Genomic DNA, 13,630 nt, shown 5'->3' with positions numbered 1-13,630 from the left:
AGAATCATTTAAAGTCTCTTTCTCTCGATTAGAGAAAGCATCAAAGTCTCTTTCAAAATGGCGTCGCAGCAAGATGGGCCATAATAGCTGCAATGTCCTGCAAAATGGCGGGATGTCCAATAATGGCTGCAATGGCTGATAATAGCTGCAAAAAGGCTCCTTTCCTCTCGTGCACCTGGTTTAAATAGAGAACAGTTCAAATCCAGTAGGGTCTTCCATTGGAGGGTTCATAGGTTGACTTCAAATTATCCAATCAAAAACAACAGTTCTCAAGCTTTTACTTAAGCATACATTATCCTTGGAGATGGGTACGCAAGTTGCAACATTTTATACCAATTAACTCACTTTCAGAGCTTCCATTGTCCGCACCTGCAGATTGACCTTGGAGCAAAGAGAAAAATATGCCAGGCTGGCACGAAACCTTAAGATAATCATGTGAACGATCTCAGTGGAAAAGTACAGCTTCAAGCAAAAATACACGTTTAATAGCACATTGGAAAAATACGAGCATCTAAACAGTGAGACCAGGCAACTAGGCCAAAGCCTGCACTAAAGTAATGCTAAGCTAAAACGTTTCAAACAAGCAAATCATAGCACACGTTTATGATTATGTCGGATTAGTGCACTTCTAAGACATCACGTTATATAAAGCACGCTTATAAATGTTGGCAAACTACTCTGAGGGCACATTTTGTCCCCGTACAATCTTTATTAGTTCGGTTAAAGTCATACATAATTATTTCTACACTACGTTTATGCGCTAATAAATGTAAAACCTTCATTTCAGCTTCATTTTGCTGAAACCTAATCATATTGTTTACTCTTCCTCGTAGCAGCTTGCCAGGGTGATAGTATATTGCAAAAGAACCATTCCACTTCTTCACTGAAAAGAGTCATGCTGGTTACCCAAATGTGCAGCGTGTCATTTTATACAGCTTTCTTTATTGAAATTAAACTTGGACTCACTTGAAATATTCTCTTTCAAAATGAATGTTTTGAGCTGCTGTGAATTTTATTTCTAGAGGTGGTGACAGGCTTTCAGGTACGTGCTTAGGTCAAGGCCCTGTTCATGTCACTTGTATAAGATAATTCAGGGAGAAAATTAGCAAGTCAAGAAATGGGAAGTCTGAACTACTGTCAAAGCAGTTTCATTCTCTTTTCAAATAATCCAAAAATACCATTGCAGCATAAAACAGAGTATTCAATAAAAGAAGAAAGGAGGATTAACGGCAAAAAAGCACATCATAAGATATGAAACTTTGGAAATTATCTAGATATTGTTTGAAAAAACTCCTTTGATGGAAAGAAGGTGAAGAACGGTATGGGATCCTGTCCTGCGCACCTGTAATTGATATTTCCACATCCATTCATACCACCTAACCCTAAACACCCAAACATATTGCAGTCAGTGACCATGTGGCCTAATGGATAAGGCATCTGACTTCGAATCAGAAGATTGAGTGTTTGAGTCCCTTCATGGTCGAGTCTTTTTCTCACAGCACCCAACTTATCTTTACATACACACTGGAAACACACTCTTACAATACTCCTTTCACTCTCACTCATTAAGAAAGCCCAATGCAAACTGCACAATCAGTCACGTTATGCCTTCAGCATTGCTACTTTTCTGTCTTTCTGCCATACCAAAGTACCTCTTCATAAATGCCACGGATATGCAATACGTATACAACAATATGACATGGCACAATCATTCTGAACAGAACTGTGGGTAGATTCAGTGCAGGGAGTGTGTGCGTGCAGAAAGCAGAAACTATGCATGGGTAGAAGCTCTATGATTTTCTCCAGGAATAATGCAAATTGTCCCTCAGAAAAAGTATAGTACTAGAGAAGAATCATAAAGGATTGACACAATTGCTGCCTTTGCTGTTGCCCCAGTTGTGTAATCTGTCAAGGACTGGTCTCTTGCAGATTGAGGCACCTAGTTGCAATTGTGTGGTAAAAATCACCCTTACAACCATTTTTGCTATAAACTTGAGATCTTTCTGAGATACTATCTCACATACTTCTTATGAATGAGGAACTCTGAAATTGTCACATTCCAATTTGTACGTCCTTAAAACTATGCTGGTTATTCAAATGGGCAGATTGTTTTTTAAATTCCTTTCTGTCTCGAGTTGTAGTTATATTGATACAGAGGCATAATTGTTGAATGATATATATTGGTTTGATTGAAATATGTTCGTAGAGGTGGTGATAGGCTTTCTGTGTCTGTCTGAGAGCAAGGACCGGTTAACGCCTTTTTCCAAGAGCAGTTTGTTGTGAAAGGTATCAGGCAAAGGAGTATGTATTGTGATGTGGTTCTCTGACTGCTTCTGTCCACTTGCCAAAAGTTCCAAGGCCCTATGATAGCACAAAAACGGTAAGATTGAAGTGGTGGGTGCCGGAGGTTTAACCCCTTCGCTGCCAGGCCTTTTCCCCCTCCTGTGCCAGGCCTTTTTTTGCCTATTCGGGGCAGTTCGCGCTTAGGCCCTCATAACTTTTTGTCCACATAAGCTAACCAAGCCAAATTTGCGTCCTTTTTTTCCAACATCCTAGGGATTCTAAAGGTACCCAGACTTTGTGGGTTCCCCTGAAGGAGGCCAAGAAATTGGCCAAAATACAGTGAAATTTTCGTTTTTTTCAAAAAAATTGGAAAAAGTGGCTGCAGAAGGAGGCTTGTGGTTTTTCCCCTGAAAATGGCATCAACAAAGGGTTTGTGGTGCTAAACTCAGCAGCTTCCCAGCTTTCAGGAACAGGCAGACTTGAATCAGAAAACCCAATTTTTCAACACAATTGTGGCATTTTACTGGGGCATACCCCATTTGTGCAATTTTTTGTGCTTTCAGCCTCCTTCCAGTCAGTGACAGGAATGGTCATGAAACCAATGCTGGATCCCAGAAACCTAAACATTTCTGAAAAGTAGACAAAATTCTGAATTCAGCAAGGGGTCATTTGTGTAGATCCTACAAGGGTTTCCTACAGAAAATAACAGCTGAAAAAGAAAAATATTGAAATTGAGGTGAAAAAAACATAAATTTTTCTCTACGTTTTACTCTGTAACTTTTCCCTGCAATGTCAGATTATCGAAAGCAATATACCGTTACGTCTGCTGGACTCCTCTGGTTGCGGGGATATATAGGGTTTGTAGGTTCATCAAGAACCCGAGGAACCCAGAGCCAATAAATGAGCTGCACCCTGCAGTGCGTTTTCATTCTATACCGGGTATACAGCAATTCATTTGCTGAAATATAAGGAGTAAAAAATTGCTATCAAGAAAACCTTTGCATTTCCAAAAAGGGCACAAGATAAGGTGTTGAGGAGCAGTGGTTATTTGCACATCTCTGAATTCCGGGGTGACCATAGTAGCACGTGAATTACAGGGAATTTCTCAAATAGATGTCTTTTTTACACACACTCCTATATTTGGAAGGAAAAAATGTAGAGAAAGACAAGGGGCAATAGTACTTGTTTTGCTAATCTATGTTCCCCCAAGTCTCCCGATAAAAATGGTACCTCACTTGTGTGGGTAGGCCTAGCGCCCGCGACAGGATATGCCCCAAAACACAACGTGGACACATCACAGAAAACAGAGCTGTTTTTAGCAAAGTGACTACCTGTAGATTTTGGCCTCTAGCTCAGCCGCCACCTAGGGAAACCTACCAAACCTGTGCATTTCTGAAAACTAGAGACCTAGGGGAATCCAAGGAGGGGTGACTTGTGTAGCTCGGACCAGGTTCTGTTACCCAGAATCCTTTGCAAACCTCAAAATTTAGCTAAAAAAACACATGTTCCACACATTTCTGTGGCAGAAAGTTCTGGAATCTGAGAGGAGCCACAAATTTCCTTCTACCCAGCGTTCCCCCACGTCTCCCGATAAAAACGATACCTCACTTGCGTGGGTAGGCCTAGCGCCCGCGACAGGATATGCCCCAAAACACAACGTGGACATATCACAGAAAACAGAGCTGTTTTTAGCAAAGTGACTACCTGTAGATTTTGGCCTCTAGCTCAGCCGCCACCTAGGGAAACCTACCAAACCTGTACATTTCTGAAAACTAGAGACCTAGGGGAATCCAAGGAGGGGTGACTGGCGGGGCTCGGACCTGGTTCTGTTACCCAGAATCCTTTGCAAACCTAAAAAATTGGCTAAAAAAACACATGTTCCTCACATTTCTGTGGCAGAAAGTTCTGGAATCTGAGAGGAGCCACAAATTTCCTTCCACCCAGCGTTCCCCCACGTCTCCCGATAAAAATGATACCTCACTTGCGTGGGTAGGCCTAGCGCCCGCGACAGGATATGCCCCAAAACACAACGTGGACATATCACAGAAAACAGAGCTGTTTTTAGCAAAGTGACTACCTGTAGATTTTGGCCTCTAGCTCAGCCGCCACCTAGGGAAACCTACCAAACCTGTACATTTCTGAAAACTAGAGACCTAGGGGAATCCAAGGTGGGGTGACTGGCGGGGCTCGGACCTGGTTCTGTTACCCAGAATCCTTTGCAAACCTAAAAAATTGGCTAAAAAAACACATGTTCCTCACATTTCTGTGGCAGAAAGTTCTGGAATCTGAGAGGAGCCACAAATTTCCTTCCACCCAGCGTTCCCCCACGTCTCCCGATAAAAATGATACCTCACTTGCGTGGGTAGGCCTAGCGCCCGCGACAGGATATGCCCCAAAACACAACGTGGACATATCACAGAAAACAGAGCTGTTTTTAGCAAAGTGACTACCTGTAGATTTTGGCCTCTAGCTCAGCCGCCACCTAGGGAAACCTACCAAACCTGTACATTTCTGAAAACTAGAGACCTAGGGGAATCCAAGGTGGGGTGACTGGCGGGGCTCGGACCTGGTTCTGTTACCCAGAATCCTTTGCAAACCTAAAAAATTGGCTAAAAAAACACATGTTCCTCACATTTCTGTTGCAGAAAGTTCTGGAATCTGAGAGGAGCCACAAATTTCCTTCCACCCAGCGTTCCCCCACGTCTCCCGATAAAAATGATACCTCACTTGCGTGGGTAGGCCTAGCGCCCGCGACAAGATATGCCCCAAAACACAACGTGGACATATCACAGAAAACAGAGCTGTTTTTAGCAAAGTGACTACCTGTAGATTTTGGCCTCTAGCTCAGCCGCCACCTAGGGAAACCTACCAAACCTGTACATTTCTGAAAACTAGAGACCTAGGGGAATCCAAGGAGGGGTGACTGGCGGGGCTCGGACCTGGTTCTGTTACCCAGAATCCTTTGCAAACCTAAAAAATTGGCTAAAAAAACACATGTTCCTCACATTTCTGTGGCAGAAAGTTCTGGAATCTGAGAGGAGCCACAAATTTCCTTCCACCCAGCGTTCCCCCACGTCTCCCGATAAAAATGATACCTCACTTGCGTGGGTAGGCCTAGCGCCCGCGACAGGATATGCCCCAAAACACAACGTGGACATATCACAGAAAACAGAGCTGTTTTTAGCAAAGTGACTACCTGTAGATTTTGGCCTCTAGCTCAGCCGCCACCTAGGGAAACCTACCAAACCTGTACATTTCTGAAAACTAGAGACCTAGGGGAATCCAAGGAGGGGTGACTGGCGGGGCTCGGACCTGGTTCTGTTACCCAGAATCCTTTGCAAACCTCAAAAATTGGCTAAAAAAACACATGTTCCTCACATTTCTGTGGCAGAAAGTTCTGGAATCTGAGAGGAGCCACAAATTTCCTTCCACCCAGCGTTCCCCCACGTCTCCCGATAAAAATGATACCTCACTTGCGTGGGTAGGCCTAGCGCCCGCGACAGGATATGCCCCAAAACACAACGTGGACATATCACAGAAAACAGAGCTGTTTTTAGCAAAGTGACTACCTGTAGATTTTGGCCTCTAGCTCAGCCGCCACCTAGGGAAACCTACCAAACCTGTACATTTCTGAAAACTAGAGACCTAGGGGAATCCAAGGAGGGGTGACTGGCGGGGCTCGGACCTGGTTCTGTTACCCAGAATCCTTTGCAAACCTCAAAAATTGGCTAAAAAAACACATGTTCCTCACATTTCTGTGGCAGAAAGTTCTGGAATCTGAGAGGAGCCACAAATTTCCTTCCACCCAGCGTTCCCCCACGTCTCCCGATAAAAATGATACCTCACTTGCGTGGGTAGGCCTAGCGCCCGCGACAGGATATGCCCCAAAACACAACGTGGACATATCACAGAAAACAGAGCTGTTTTTAGCAAAGTGACTACCTGTAGATTTTGGCCTCTAGCTCAGCCGCCACCTAGGGAAACCTACCAAACCTGTACATTTCTGAAAACTAGAGACCTAGGGGAATCCAAGGTGGGGTGACTGGCGGGGCTCGGACCTGGTTCTGTTACCCAGAATCCTTTGCAAACCTAAAAAATTGGCTAAAAAAACACATGTTCCTCACATTTCTGTTGCAGAAAGTTCTGGAATCTGAGAGGAGCCACAAATTTCCTTCCACCCAGCGTTCCCCCACGTCTCCCGATAAAAATGATACCTCACTTGCGTGGGTAGGCCTAGCGCCCGCGACAAGATATGCCCCAAAACACAACGTGGACATATCACAGAAAACAGAGCTGTTTTTAGCAAAGTGACTACCTGTAGATTTTGGCCTCTAGCTCAGCCGCCACCTAGGGAAACCTACCAAACCTGTACATTTCTGAAAACTAGAGACCTAGGGGAATCCAAGGAGGGGTGACTGGCGGGGCTCGGACCTGGTTCTGTTACCCAGAATCCTTTGCAAACCTAAAAAATTGGCTAAAAAAACACATGTTCCTCACATTTCTGTTGCAGAAAGTTCTGGAATCTGAGAGGAGCCACAAATTTCCTTCCACCCAGCGTTCCCCCACGTCTCCCGATAAAAATGATACCTCACTTGCGTGGGTAGGCCTAGCGCCCGCGACAAGATATGCCCCAAAACACAACGTGGACATATCACAGAAAACAGAGCTGTTTTTAGCAAAGTGACTACCTGTAGATTTTGGCCTCTAGCTCAGCCGCCACCTAGGGAAACCTACCAAACCTGTACATTTCTGAAAACTAGAGACCTAGGGGAATCCAAGGAGGGGTGACTGGCGGGGCTCGGACCTGGTTCTGTTACCCAGAATCCTTTGCAAACCTCAAAAATTGGCTAAAAAAACACATGTTCCTCACATTTCTGTGGCAGAAAGTTCTGGAATCTGAGAGGAGCCACAAATTTCCTTCCACCCAGCGTTCCCCCACGTCTCCCGATAAAAATGATACCTCACTTGCGTGGGTAGGCCTAGCGCCCGCGACAAGATATGCCCCAAAACACAACGTGGACACAACCAAAATTTTTGAAGAAAACAGTGCCTACCTGTGGATTTTGGCCTGTAGCTCAGCCGGCACCTAGGGAAACCTACCAAACCTGTGCATTTCTGAAAACTAGAGACCTAGGGGAATCCAAGGAGGGGTGACTTGCGGGGCTCGGACCAGGTTTTGTTACCCAGAATCCTTTGCAAACCTCAAAATTTGGCCAAAAAAACACTTTTTCCTCTCATTTCTGTGGCAGAAAGTTCTGGAATCTGAGAGGAGCCACAAATTTCCTTCCACCCACCATTCCCCCAAGTCTCCCGATAAAAATGATACCTCACTTGTGTGGGTGGGCCAGGTGCCTGCAACAGAATAAGGCCCAAAACCTGAAGAGATAGAAGGGAGAGGTATTTTTGCAATATATCATTTTGATGTGTGCACATACGTCCGTGATGTGCCAAACACTAAAATAGTGAAAAGAAACACACTTAGGTTATGTGAAGAAGACCCCTCACCCACCAACCAAGTTGGTGGCATGCTTCATCATCGGGGTCCCACCCGAGGCACCTAGCGTGTCACAGGTGTGCTGCGACGCCTGATTACAGCGGAGCAGGTTTTGTCATTTTTTACAATACATACTGGTTGGATTTGGCACGAGGGTGAGTGATGGTTCAGTGGATCAAATTTTATTAACAAGAGATTTCACAAAAATGAAATGCACTGCTAATAACTGAAAGGCAAAAAAGTGAACCAATGACTCACAGCTCGTGAGCTGTAAAGCCGCGACAAGGCACCAACCGCTTTACAGTCCATTCACACACCTTTCATACATGACACGCACAAGACCATTCACACCGCCAGCCACGGGCCCAGCACATTACAACACTCACATCGACAGACCGCGCCACTCAAGGGCCCATCACTTACATACGCCCACATGCCTGATACAAGAATCACACCAGCTGAATGGAGAGTGGACTGCCGTTTGGCTGGCACCGCCAGCCAAGCGCCACCCCACGCACACCGCCAGCCAAGCGCCACCCCACGCACACCGCCAGCCAAGCGCCACCCCACGCACACCGCAATCACTTTTTTTAATTTATAAACAACAAATAAACTACTAATTATAAAATAGGCACTAAACTACAAACACAAAACCTCAAACTAAATACACGACAGATGCCAACCGTGAAACATATGAAAATATAAAACAGACAGCTTACGCTCACGGTATTTCCCAAAAGTTTTTCCTTGTGTGGTAACTTCTAAAACAGCTGGGCACACACAGCCCAGGCTTTGAAGGGCATTCGGGGCAGTACATCCGGCTCTCCCTCCGGATTGATCTCCGGGCACATACTCTACATTTCTTTGTGGGCATGTCTTTTTTGGGAGTGGGAGGAATGTGATCTGGAAAGTGCCGATCTTTCAATCTAGCCCCATCCTCCACCACTTCTACTCTAGGAACTCTTGCCGGTTCCACCACAATAAGGCTTTCTATCACCGACTCCTGAAATTTAACAAAAGTCATCCTTGACTCAGGTGAACAATCCTTGTATACAATAAAGGCATTAAAAGTTGCCAAATGAAATAAATGTAGGGCCAACTTTTTATACCACACATACGACTTACGAAGAGCAGTGTAAGGTTCCAACCTCTGATCTACTCTATCAACACCACCCATGTGCCTATTGTAGTCCAAAATGCACGCAGGTTTGCGCACTTCCGCAACCTGACCCCAAACAGCCACAGGGGAAGTACTCTCATCGTGGATGGTCGATAGCATGTACACATCCCTCCTGTCTGAAAATTTCATAGCTAACAGCTCATTATTCCGCAAGGCACTGCACTGTCCCCTCTCAAGTTTTTTACAGACAAGCTCCCTTGGATAGCCTTTGCGGTTAGAACGGATTGTGCCACAAGCAACAGTGTCCACCCTAAACAACTCCTTGAACAACTGCACTCCAGTGTAGAAATTATCTACGTACAAATGGTGACCTTTGTTAAACAGCCGTCTAGCAAGTTCCCACACAATTTTTCCGCTAACTCCAAAAGTGGCCGGACAACCAGGAGGGTCAATACTGGAATCCCTACCAGTGTAGACCCGGAAATTATAAACATATCCTGTACTGCTTTCTGACAGCAGATACAATTTAATCCCATACCGTGCCCTCTTACTAGGGATGTACTGCTTAAAAACTAAACGCCCCTTGAAAAGGACCAAAGACTCGTCCACACTTATCTCTTTGCCTGGAACATAGACCTCTGAAAACCGATCCACAAAATGATCAAGGACAGGCCTAATCTTAAAAAGGCGGTCACAATCAGGGTGATCTCGTGGCAAGGCTAAAGCATTGTCTACAAAATGCAGCATACGAAGAAGAAGCAAATACCGATTACGTGTCATAGTTGCAGGAAATATAGCAGTTGCCATCAAGGGACTAGTAGACCAATAAGAAGCCAGTGACGGCTTCCTGATCAACCCCATCAAAAAAGTCAAACCTAAAAACCTTTTCATCTCTTCCAGATATGTGGGAACCCAATGAGTAGCTCTAGACTGAGGCTTAAGTCTGGCAGCGTTGTCCCGCAAATATTGCTCTGCATACACATTTGTCTGCTCCACAATCTCTTCCAAAAATACATCGTCCATAAACAAGTGAAAGAATTGGACAGGCAGAAAGTTTTCCGTATTAACTCTACACCCTGGGAGACCAGTAAATGCAGGTAACTGTGGCTGCTCCATGTTTGGGGCAATCCAGGTGTCAGGTCTTCCAATGGGAAACCCTGCAGCCCCAGGCTGCTGCACTCTTGGCACATCAATGTCCTCCTCTAACACAGGCCCTTCATCTGCACTGAGAGTAGCTTCCTCATCAGAAGAATGCTCTTGGACAGAAAACTCACTTCCAGAATCTCCTGCTTCCTCCTCTGCCTCAGATGCAGAGTCAGTGTCGTAATCATGGTCTGAAGACGACTCAAAGAGCATGTGAACAACCTGCTGAGCGGTCACTTTGCGGCTAGCCATGATCCTAACAACAAATGGATTGCCAACAACAACTAGCACTAAAATAAGTAATGAACAAAGTGTAGCTTTATCACAAAGAGTTATGTACTACAAAAAACTATACCACACAGTTGCCTGAAATAGCTACTCACCAAGCAACTACTCTGCAATCACCAATGATATCCCACTAAAAAGAAAAAAGAAAAAAGCAATTTAGACATATGACAACACAAACACCACTGTGCTCAAATCTAAGGACAATGTCAAACACACAATACTGCATTTAGTACACCACCTACAAACATGTCAACAATACTCCTTTGGAGTAAATTGCGTTCACTTACCTAAAACATGCAACTATGCAAACCACTGGACAACTACTGCCAAAACCTCAAAGATCCACAGCAAAGGAAGCAAAAGCGTTGAACTAGAAGAAAAAGAAGAAATAAATTGTTATAATCACAAATACAAATACTTTGCCAGTTGACAAACACCCCACCACCAAGAACTTAGAAGTTGTCCCTGGTACCTAAGTGGATCCTGCCCCCCTCGGGGTAGATGGGCGTAAAAGAATTGGCCAATCGGACCCCAAGGGGGGCAGAAATGGGCAACACCTCTGTGCCCCCTTTCAGGGGGCGACCCTTCCCCAAGGGGTCGCCCCCAAAAACACACACAAAAAACGATATCCCTGGTGTCTAGTGGTTTTCGCCCCCCCCTGGGGGCAGATCCGCCGAAAAAACGGCCGATCTGCCCCCAGGGGGGGGCGAAATACAAATAAAAATTGCCCCGGGGGGGGGCGACCCTTGCCCAAGGGGTCGCCCCCAAAAACAAACATAAAAAAATATATCCCTGGTGTCTAGTGGTTTTCGCCCCCCCCTGGGGGCAGATCCGCCGAAAAATCGGCGAATCTGCCCCCAGGGGGGGGCGAAATACAAATAAAAATTGCCCCCGGGGGGGGGCGACCCTTGCCCAAGGGGTCGCCCCCAAAAACACACACAAAAAACGATATCCCTGGTGTCTAGTGGTTTTCGCCCCCCCCTGGGGGCAGATCCGCCGAAAAAACGGCCGATCTGCCCCCAGGGGGGGGCGAAATACAAATAAAAATTGCCCCCGGGGGGGGCGACCCTTGCCCAAGGGGTCGCCCCCAAAAACAAACATAAAACAATACATCCCTGGTGTCTAGTGGTTTTCGCCCCCCCCCTGGGAGCAGATCCGCCGAAAAAACGGCCGATCTGCCCCCAGGGGGGGGGGCGAAATCCAAATAAAAATTGCCCCCGGGGGGGGCGACCCTTGCCCAAGGGGTCGCCCCCAAATTTAGTAAAACAGAAAATCCCTGGTGGCTAGTGGAGATTCCTGCTCCACGATCGCGGGCCCTGCCCGCGATCGTGGAGCAGGAATCTTGAGAAAACAGACACAGGGGGAAAGGAAAAACCCTTTCCTTTCCCCCCATGTCTGTTTTCTCAAACCCCCCGCCCCCCAAAAACGGAGAGGACTCACCTTAGAGCTCCTGCTCCGAAGACGCGCTGGAAGCAAATAGCTTCCAGCGCGCCGGCAACACTCGATGACGTCAGCGCGCTGAGCGCGCGCTGACGTCATCGGATTGCCGTGGGGGGGGGCGGGGGTGGAAGGGGAAGGTCTTCCCCTTCCATCCCCGCCTGGGGGGGGAAGGGGGGTGCACGGGGGGCGCGCTAGCGCGCCCCCAAGTTCCCCTGTGCCATGGACGAGATGATCTCGTCCAAGGCACAGGGGAACTGTAGCCTTGGACGAGATCATCTCGTCCAAGGCACAGAACAGGTTAAAATGGTCAGTTTAATTAAAGACAGAAAAGTGAAACGAATGACTGCAGAAATACTGTATGTGGCCATGAACTGAGATGAAAGGATGATTTTGGAACTCTGTCTTGCAGATTACCCTCAATGCCGCAATGGATAGGGCACTACTCTCACAGACCAGGGTGTGTAAGTTTAAGTCTATCTGAGGTGCACACCCTGAACTAATACATTTTTGCTGAAACCTAATCATATTGTTTACTCTTCCTCGTAGCAGCTTGCCAGGGTGATAGTATATTGCAACAGAACCATTCCACTTCTTCACTGAAAAGAGTCATGCTGGTTACCCAAATGTGCAGCGTGTCATTTTATACAGCTTTCTTTATTGAAATTAAACTTGGACTCACTTGAAATATTCTCTTTCAAAATGAATGTTTTGAGCTGCTGTGAATTTTATTTCTAGAGGTGGTGACAGGCTTTCAGGTACGTGCTTAGGTCAAGGCCCTGTTCATGTCACTTGTATAAGCTAATTCAGGGAGCAAATTAGCAAGTCAAGAAATGGGAAGTCTGAACTACTGTCAAAGCAGTTTCATTCTCTTTTCAAATAATCCAAAAATACCATTGCAGCATAAAACAGAGTATTCAATAAAAGAAGAAAGGAGGATTAAAGGCAAAAAAGCACATCATAAGATATGAAACTTTGGAAATTATCTAGATATTGTTTGAAAAAACTCCTTTGATGGAAAGAAGATGAAGAACGGTATGGGATCCTGTCCTGCGCACCTGTAATTGATATGTTCCACATCCAATCATACACCTAACCCTAAAAACCCAAACATATTGCAGTCAGTGACCATGTGGCCTAATGGATAAGGTGTCTGACTTTGGCTCAGAAGATTGAGGGTTCGAATCCCTTCGTGGTTGAGTCGTTTTCTCACAGCACCCAACTTATCTTTACATACAAACTGGAGGCACACTCTTACAATACTCCTTTCACTCTCACTCATTAAGAAAGCCCAATACAAACTGCACAATCAGTCACGTTATACCTTCAGCATTGCTACTTTTCTGTCTTTCTGCCATACCAAAGTACCTCTTCATAAATGCCACGGATATGCAATACGTATACAACAATATGACATGGCACAATCATTCTGAACAGAACTGTGGGGAAATTCAGTGCAGGGAGTGTGTGTGCGTGCAGAAAGCAGAAACTATGGATGCGGAGAAGCTCTATGATTTTATCCAGGAATAATGCAAATTGTCCCTCAGAAAAAGTATAGTACTAGAGAAGAATAATAAAGGATTGACACAATTGCTGCCTTTGCTGTTGCCCCAGTTGTGTAATCTGTCAAGGACTGGTCTCTTGCAGATTGAGCCACCTAGTTGCAATTGTGTGGTAAAAATCACCCTTACAACCATTTTTGATATAAACTTGAGATCTTTCTGAGATACTATCTCACAGACTTCTTATGAATGAGGAACTCTGAAATTGTCACATTCCAATTTGTAAGTCCTTAAAACCATGGTGGTTATTCAAATGGGCAGATGGTTTTGTAAATTCATTTCTGTCTCGAGTTGTAGCTATAT

The 13,630-nt window shown here is 45.5% G+C and overlaps 1 non-coding gene across 1 annotated transcript; it reads left to right on the top strand.

Annotated features, from left to right (window-relative positions):
* Nucleotides 1-12,891: 12,891 nt before the first annotated feature.
* TRNAQ-UUG (transfer RNA glutamine (anticodon UUG)) lies at nt 12,892-12,964 on the top strand. Its single transcript has one exon. It is a non-coding gene; the product is annotated as a tRNA-Gln (tRNA).
* The last annotated feature ends 666 nt before the right edge of the window (nt 12,965-13,630 follow it).

The sequence above is a fragment of the Pleurodeles waltl genome, chromosome 4_1, assembly GCF_031143425.1.
Source record: "Pleurodeles waltl isolate 20211129_DDA chromosome 4_1, aPleWal1.hap1.20221129, whole genome shotgun sequence".
In the NCBI taxonomy this organism is placed as follows: domain Eukaryota; kingdom Metazoa; phylum Chordata; class Amphibia; order Caudata; family Salamandridae; genus Pleurodeles; species Pleurodeles waltl.
Note: the sequence above shows the minus strand (reverse complement) of the source record. Positions and strands in the feature narration are given on the sequence as shown.